Genomic DNA, 8,735 nt, shown 5'->3' with positions numbered 1-8,735 from the left:
TTAGGGATATGGACAGGAGAGAAAGAAGGTGTGAAGGTCTGTATAGGCGGTTTCAGATGGGATAGTCTGACAGTCCATGAAGTCTGGATTTTGTTCTGGGTTTTGTTTTGCGTCAGGGATGGAAGTAGTGTCAGTGCTGAGGCGTTCTGATATCTTCCTGAGAGATGTCGACAATGAGATAGTGGTGGACAAACCTGGGAGTAACAGGTGATGGGGTATTTGGAGCTGGATTTGGACGAAACGGGATCTGCTGTCCAGATAACTGTGGGATCAGTGGAGATGGCACATATAGATCGACATATGATGACAATTCAAGTATTTCTCTCGATGATATTGGTCTTTGTGCTGGAGGTGCTGAATTCGAAGGAGATGACTCTGAGGATAGAATGCTGAAGATCTCTGTGTGATGACTATAGGCTACTGGTAGGGACAGGTGTAGACAATGGTGGAGATAGGAGAAGATGTGGTGACGTGGAGACATGAGGATATGATCATCAGAAAACAAGCCGGGAAGTTACTAGTGGGTGGGTGCGTTGTTGGATGGATGGATGGGTGGATGGATGGATCGATGGGTGGGGCATCCATCACATTTGAGAAAGAAACACGTTCTTACTCATTTAGAAGTCAAATCACAGCCATCAAATAATGCTGCAAGTACAGGTGTCAAAAAGAACTACATGTTACGAGAGTAGCGGCGTGTAACCTAGTTGTGCTCAATATTTCGAGACGAGAAAAATTTGCCATCAACAACAGCGTAGCGCAACATCCCCTAGTGGACGGATGCAGTAACCTGCTACCGGATGCGGACCGAAGGGAAATGACATGAGAGCATGCTTTCTGCTCATACACCCATAAAGAAGGCATGCGTCACGTGACTGGAAAGCAACGTGCACCAACAGACGTTCGTAGCTGCGCCAGGATGACACCACTACAGTCGCCGTTCCAGACTACGCCCTGTTAGGTATTTAACACTCACTATAGGAATGCCAGAAATTACTTTAAGCTTGAATATTCCTCTCCGTTAGGTACAACATGTTATTTGCTAAGAACTCGAGACAATTGAGAGACGTGCAGTCGTTATCTTCGTGAAATATTGTCGGTAAAGGTTAGAGAATCGAGATTTAAACAAACGTCAGAACGATCCACTGTCACGAAAGTACATCTCATGTAAGGACTGTAAAAGCAAGAAAAATCAGGTCTCATACGAAAAAACGTTGTCGTTTCACCTTATTCCATATGCAAAAAATGGGAAATTTGTGGTAAGTTCCTATGGGATCAAACTGCTGAGGTCATCGGTCACTAGGCTTACACACTACTTAAACTAACTAACGCTAAGGACAACACACATACCCATGCCAGAGGGAGGACTCGAACCTCCGACGGGGAGAGGCGCGCGAACCGTGGAAAGTCGCCTCTTTTCTTGCCTTTTTCTCTTTCTTTTGTTTCTTCGTTTTCCTTTTTTCTTTTTTTCTTTTTTTAATTTTATTTTTTGTTTTTTTTTTTACCTTTTTTGATGTAGTGTTTAGACCTCTTCCACTGCAGGCGTTGGCCCCTATCACCCTTACTGCCCCCAAAAACCTATCTAACCTAAAAACAAAGCTAGTGCCACCGCCACTTTTACCCTAAAGCTAAATAGGACGGTTGTGCGACACCACTTCAGGTTCCACCCATGAACAAAAATTTGATACTTCTCTCAATATTTTAATTGAAAAAAAAGAAAAGGATAAAGGATGTGTACAATACTTTATTTATTTTATTTGTTGTTCATTTTGTTCTTATGTTTTTATTTGTAATTCTTTTTTGTTCTACTTTTTTTTCGGGGGTGTCCACAGCAACCAGACGGCGGGATGTCCTGTTCGGCTTCTCTTTCAGCGAGGGTGAAACACCCTATAATTACCGTTGATGTCTCTCATCAGTCCATCATGTGCGATATCTCAGTCTCTTCTCACATCCGGTACTAAAAAATGGTTCAAATGGCTCTGAGCACTATGGGACTTAACTACTGTGGTCATCAGTCCCCTAGAACTTAGAACTACTTAAACCTAACTAACCTAAGGACATCACACACATCCATGCCCGAGGCAGGATTCGAACCTGCGACCGTAGCAGTCGCGCGCTTCCGGACTGCGCGCCTAGAACCGCTAGACCACCGCGGCCTATCCGATACTCCCCAATGGTCTGGAGGGCGCGTAAACAATGACCCCAAGTAATTAGCAAAGAGCGTACCATACGACGCTGTGCGCCGTAAAATCGTGTAGTTACTCGTTAAATAATACCAGAAATCTAACAACCCTCCAACACTCTCAATAAAAAAGTATGGCAATGTCATACCCTTACCCAACACCGTGGTGTTATGACGAGTAGCAGGGAAGTAAGTGACGTCGGGATGGATAAGCTCGGTGGGCTCTACGGACTGAGGTGTCCGTCGCAGCAACAATGCCAACATGCGCCGTGTGAGGAGACAGCAGTCGGCAGCCGTTTCATTTAACGGTGCATGTCGGTGTCGACAGCGGCGCATCTGGGACAGAGAGGATCCTCGGCAAGATGTATCATGTGTAAACGTTATCGGGTGGGGAATTTTTCAGTCGTTATCACATACCCTCCGCCACACACCGTCAGGTGGCTTGCGGAGTATGGATGTAGATGTAGATACCACAGCGCCCTGGCCGTGGTGGGAAGAAAAGGCGAGTGTTATGTTACTCCACAACCGCCGGATGTTGGCGTTCAACCACATTAGCAGGCAGCGTTCGTTGTATGTAGCGGTAGAAGTCCTCGTTTCCAGGATCCAGCGTGGTCGGCAACACATGCAACAGATAGCTCATGTTGACCAGATAGGTGCGAATCTGACACCTATATGTCCAACAGGAACCGGCGAACGGAATGATTGAGGCATCACCTCCTGAATCAGTGTACCAGGGAGGGTGTCCTTGTCCGAAGTACGTAGGCGATGCATCGTCCGCAGGAAGAGAGCGAGCGCCCTGTTGTTCACGTTTATCATTCCAATGCCGCCTGCATGTGTGGGCAACGTTAGCGTCTCGTAACGGTTCTTGAACACCCTACCCTCGCTGACGAAATGACCGAAGGCCACCTGGAACTAGGCAGCTACCGTAGCGGCCATCGGGAGAACGTTTGTGTAATGATTAAGTTTCGGAGCTATGTAGGAGTTGACAAAATGTACCCTCATGATCAAGTCAAGTGTTCGAAAGTTATGGAGAAGAACATGCGTGCGGATCACATTAGGTAGTCTGCGATACGTATCTGCTACTGTACGCTGCACGTTCCCATGGAAGGTCACTTCCAAACACTTCATCGCCGGGATTTTGGTAATGGGCACTGGCGTACTCATATGCAATCCTCTGCCCACATCCATGTAGTGCGACTTTCGCAGGTTGATACGGCTTCCGGCCGCCTCTCCGTATTTCTTAAGCCACGCGATCGGCGTACATATATCTTCTGCCGACCTCGTCCGCATAGGCACAACATTTAAAATGCAAATCGCGGAGGCGAATGCCCTCCAAATGCTGTCGTAGACCATGAAGGTCAGGCTCGAGGTCGACGCCGAAGAGAAAGGCTGACAGAGGACATCCTTGTCGCTCTGAGCGTTCAATAGTGAACGACGGCGAGCGGTAGCTATTGAGCAGAACCGTGGAACGGGCTCCGTGGATGAGACGGAGAACCACACCTGCCGATATTGGGGACAGTCTCATCTTCTCTAAGACATCCTGCAAGAAATTGCCTCAGCTCGGTCAAATGCGTGGTCTAGGTCAACTGCCACGAGAGGGCCTTCTACGCGGCCTGCCACATCTCTATAAGAGCTTAACGCCGTGTGTATATTACTGCCACCTCCCAGACATGTTTGGTTGGCATGAATGGCATCTTTGACACTAGCGAGGAGGCGAGCACGAAGAATGCGGGCGAACAACTTGTAATCCGAATTCAATAACGTCAACAGCCGGAAGTCTTGCGGTCTGCAAGCCCCGTTTGGTTTTGGCAAAGGGGTGATCATGCTCTCCAAAAATTCGGGACGGGGGAGGGGGAGGCAGAAGCCCGGATCCAGGAGTTCGCAGTACATCTGTCGCCAAACATCCCCCATCAGATCAGAAAAGGCTGTAAAATTCAAGCGGTAGACCATCAGGTCCAGGTGATTTGTTTCTTGAACCCCGCGAGAGGGCCATGCGCATTTCTTCCCACGTGACGGCCTCCAAGAACGTGGCGCCTCCTTGCGCCCTAACCGAAGGCTAGGTCGTGCAGGACGTCCTCAATGTCATTGTCTCACCGTTGATCTGCTAGATAGAGAGTGCAGTAATAATCTGTGAGGGCACAGGAGATGGCTTTGTTTGTGTCTGCGCATTGCCCGTCCACAGAAATAACTGCCGTGATGAGTCGTCTCTTACGGTGTCTCCGTTCTCTGACGATGTGATAAAGAGAGGCACGTTCCTCTGGGATGGAATCTTGCAGTCTCGATCGAACCCGCGAGCCGTCCAAACTGTCAGCCGTGATCTGCAGAAGCCGTGCCTGTATGCGGTGGACCGCCATTTGGCGCTCTGGCGAAGGTTGTTTCGACGCTAGTTCCAGCAAGACCGTGTGTAAAACGCAAAGGTGGATCTGAGTTAAAGCGCCCTGTCTCGTCCATACGCCATGAGCGTGCGGCGAAGAGCTGGTTTGGCGCAGTATGTCGTGGAATCATAGGTATGACGCCGTCGCTCACATTTCGCCAGGTATCAGTGACGGCTACAGGGCAAGCCTCTTCCCGGAGAATGGTAACGTTAAGAGTCCAAGCTCCTTTACTACGGCTCTTCTGTTGTCGTGGCAGAGTCACGGCGCAGATGAAGGCCTGATGGTCGGTGAATGCAGTGGGCCACAGCTCAGCACCGACAGTTGCTGCCCGAAGACCTCGGGAGACATAAATGCTGTCCAGCCTGCTGGCCGAGTGGCCGGTGAAGTGTGTATATCAGCGTCGGTCACTGGGAATTAGTATCCATGTATCATGCAGAGTTAGATCTCTGACCATAGCATGAAGGGCTGAACATGGGACATGGTGAGGTATCTTATCCTCAGGGCGTAACACGCTGTTAAAGTCCCCGCCCACTGACAGGTGCTCTGTAGCGCCTTGAAACAATGGAGCTACCTCAGTGGGGTAATAGATTGCTCGCTCTCAACGCTTCGCAGTACCAGACGGGGCATACAAACTCATAAGGCGGACTGCGCCGATGGTGAGCGCAATACCACTCGCTGATGGCAAAAACTGAATAATCGTCGGTTCGATGCCACCGCTTAGTAGTATGGCCACCACCGTCGCAAGTTCCGTTGACGTAAGCCATATCCATAAACTTCCAGGCGCAGATCAGATTCATATGGCTCTAAGCACTATGGGACTTAACATCTGAGGTCATCAGTCCCCTAGACCTAGAACTACCTAACCTAACTAACCTAAGGACATCACACACATCCATGCCCAAGGCAGGATTCGAACCTGCGACCGTAGCAGCAGCGCGGTTCCGGACAGAAGCGCCTAGAACCGCTCGGTCGTACGGGCGGCGCGCAGACCAGACCGTACCTCTTGAAGAAACTCGATGTAAATGTCCGGCACTAGAATCATGTCCTTTAACAACTGAGTTTTGATCGAGGAACTAATGCCGTTAACATTGACTGTACCTATCCGTTACACCTGGGTCATTTGAGAGTACGATGACGTATCCTGCAGTCGTCTAAGCCAGTATGCGCCACGTTGTCCTTCCGACCGTTCCTGTTACCCTCACCGTATATATTATTGATCGGCTGAGACAAGATGTCCGTCCGACGAACCGCCGGCCGCAGGCATCTGGTTGTCGCTCGAGTCTGATATCATTCTTTTCATCTCGAACGCCCAGACACAAAGCTGGAGGTCTGGTACGTTAGGCGACGCATGACGTTCATCCGCTGTCTTAGCCGCAAAATCGCCAGGGGGCTCGTCAGTGAGCTGAGCATCGTCAACTTGGCTTTGTTCTTGGGCGGACGTTGCCAGCAGCGAACCAGGAACCGTCGGTGTGAGGTCGCCGCAGATGGATTTTCCTCATCCTCCTGCAACGTGTCCCCATCTCGCGAATCATTTCCTGCAGGCAGCCTCCTCTTCTTTCGTCGCTTGGGCGCCTTCTGCTTGCGGGAACGAGTGTCCGCGTCCTATGGACCACGACAAACAGTAGGTACCTCCCGCATATCTGTGTCCGAGCTCTAATCGATTTGCTGAAGTCCTCCTTCCTCACACGGCTCGGATGCAGACGTGATCGCTGCTGTCGAGCACTGCACGTGCCGGAGTGGCCGAGCGGTTCAAGGCGCTTCAGTCCGGAACCGCGCTGCTGCTACGGTCGCAGGTTCGAATCCTGCCTTGGGCATGGATGTGTGTGATGTCCTTAGGTTAGTTAGGTTAGGTAGTTCTAGGTCTAGGGGACTGATGACCTCAGATGTTAAGTCCCATAGTGCTCAGAGCCATTTGAACCATTTTCTTCCACGTGACTTAGTACTTCCCCGTAAGGCCGCAGCGCTTTCACGACAATCGTGGCCGGAACTTCAAACGGCAGCTCAAAGATTAGTATGTTCCGAACGCCGAGTCCTGCACGGTCGACAGTCACTACACCCACGTTGCCGTCCGAGTGGTGGGAACGATATCCATCGGTGGACGGCGAAGAAGTCGTTCGCATGCTGCTCCATCGACAAGTTACAGGTAAACTGTGCTGGTGACGATCGAAAGATGTATACCCATGAGTTCCTGTGGATCGACGTGCATTACTTCACGCAGGAAACTGTCTACTTCGTATGCCTTAGGTCGTGAGTACTGGGCATCGAACGTTACTTTAATCGTGACCTTTCTGTAACAAAGCATTGTGGTCGTTCGATGTGATCTGTTTAGACTGCAATGCCACTATCCGCGCGGGTAAACAACGGCAAGCTTGTGGAGAGCCGCACAGAGTCCTGCGCACGTGCGCACCACAACACGGCTGAGAGCCGACTACGCCTGAGACCGCACGGTTACCCCGCACGGTTCCCTTTGCGAGTGTAACAGGAAAGGTAATGACGGGCAGTGGTGAAAGGTATACACCATTATGCGCCCTACGATGGCTTGCTGAATACCTGTGTACATTCGATTTGAAATAAGATGAAAACATATAAATAAGTAGTAGCGAAGGAGAATGGGGGACTCAGATTTAGTGGAAGGAGTCCGTGAAAGTGCGGCACATATGTAAAAAGACGACATACAGAACACCACTGTCACCAGTCCTAGAATGTGCATCCACTGTTTTGGTCTCGTTATCAAGTAAGCATAAAAGCATTTCTCGAGTCAATTTAGAGGCAGGTTACTAGGATTATAACAGGTCAACACAATCAAATGAAAGTGTAACAGTAATGCAGTGAGAATTCAGTGGGAAGTTTGGAAGGCAGGAAAACGTCCGTAAACCTATGAAACTGTTAGCAGACGACACGGCTGTATGCAGGGAGGTGGTATCACTAGAAACTTGTAGTGACACCGATCCGAACATACCTAAGACCTCCGGCCGGAGCGCTTTAAGGCTAAGCCAGTTTCTATAGAAATCCGAAAAGACACGAGCAGTCAACCACGCCGAGAAAACGTCAATAATTTTTAATTGATTTTCAAGCGATTACTCACGCGAACTGTATGTGGTTCAAATGGTTCAAATGGCTCTGAGCACTATGGGACTTAACTTCTGAGGTCATCAGTCCTCTAGAACTTAGAACTACTTAAACCTAACTAACCTAAGGACATCACACACATCCATGCCCGAGGCAGGATTCGAACCTGCGACCGTAGCGGTCGCGCGGTTCCAAACTGTAGCGCCTAGAACCGCTCGGCCACTTGTTATATGTTGTACATAACACAGTCATTTTCACAGGATTTGTAAATTAAGGCAATGAGGGATCTAAAGATGTGTCTGATTTGCGAAAGGATTTCGTTGTTGTAATAGATCGGTGGGGGAGTGGGAGTTTTATTCGCTAGCAACGTGTGTGTTTAACGAGCGCACACGTCTCTATAAGATTTCTAAATCATTTCTTACAAATGCCCACGCGATTTCTCCAACAAAGTGGCTACCGATTTATCAGTTTGCCTGTCCATGCTGCTTGCAAGCATACCAGATGCAACAGGGAAATTATGTAGTTCACATCTGCCATTCACTTTTTCGTTTAACAGACTCTATCGCCAAAATAGAGTGCAATTTGATTTTTCAATTTTGAATCGAAATCTGCTACTTTTGCTATGAAATCACTGACTTTTGTATCGAAATTGGCGAATACTGCAGCGAAATCAAGCAAAGTCTTGTTCCATGCAGGTTAAACCGAATGACGGAGACGTCTGCTGTCCCTGGATAGATGTGACACCAGCTAATTGTCGTCATATACTGCCACTATAGACGTGAGAGCTTGTGTCATATATATCCGACATATCAGAATGGACGAATGACGTCACCTGCAGGAGTGACTACAAGTGCTCAGAACAAGTCACACACGGCATAATGATACATACAGGGTTGGTTCAAATGGCTCTGAGCGCAATGGCACTTAACTTCTGAGGTCATCAGTCCCCTAGAACTTAGAACTACTTAAACCTAACCAACCTAAGGACATCACACACATCCATGCCCGACACAGGATTCGAAACTGCGACCGTAGCGATCGTGTGGTTCCAGACTGTAGTGCCTAGAACCGCTCAGCCACTCCGGCCGGCTACATACAGGGATTTTTAT

This window comes from Schistocerca serialis, chromosome 4 (assembly GCF_023864345.2).
Source record: "Schistocerca serialis cubense isolate TAMUIC-IGC-003099 chromosome 4, iqSchSeri2.2, whole genome shotgun sequence".
NCBI lineage: Eukaryota > Metazoa > Arthropoda > Insecta > Orthoptera > Acrididae > Schistocerca > Schistocerca serialis.
This window is presented reverse-complemented; position numbering follows the sequence as displayed.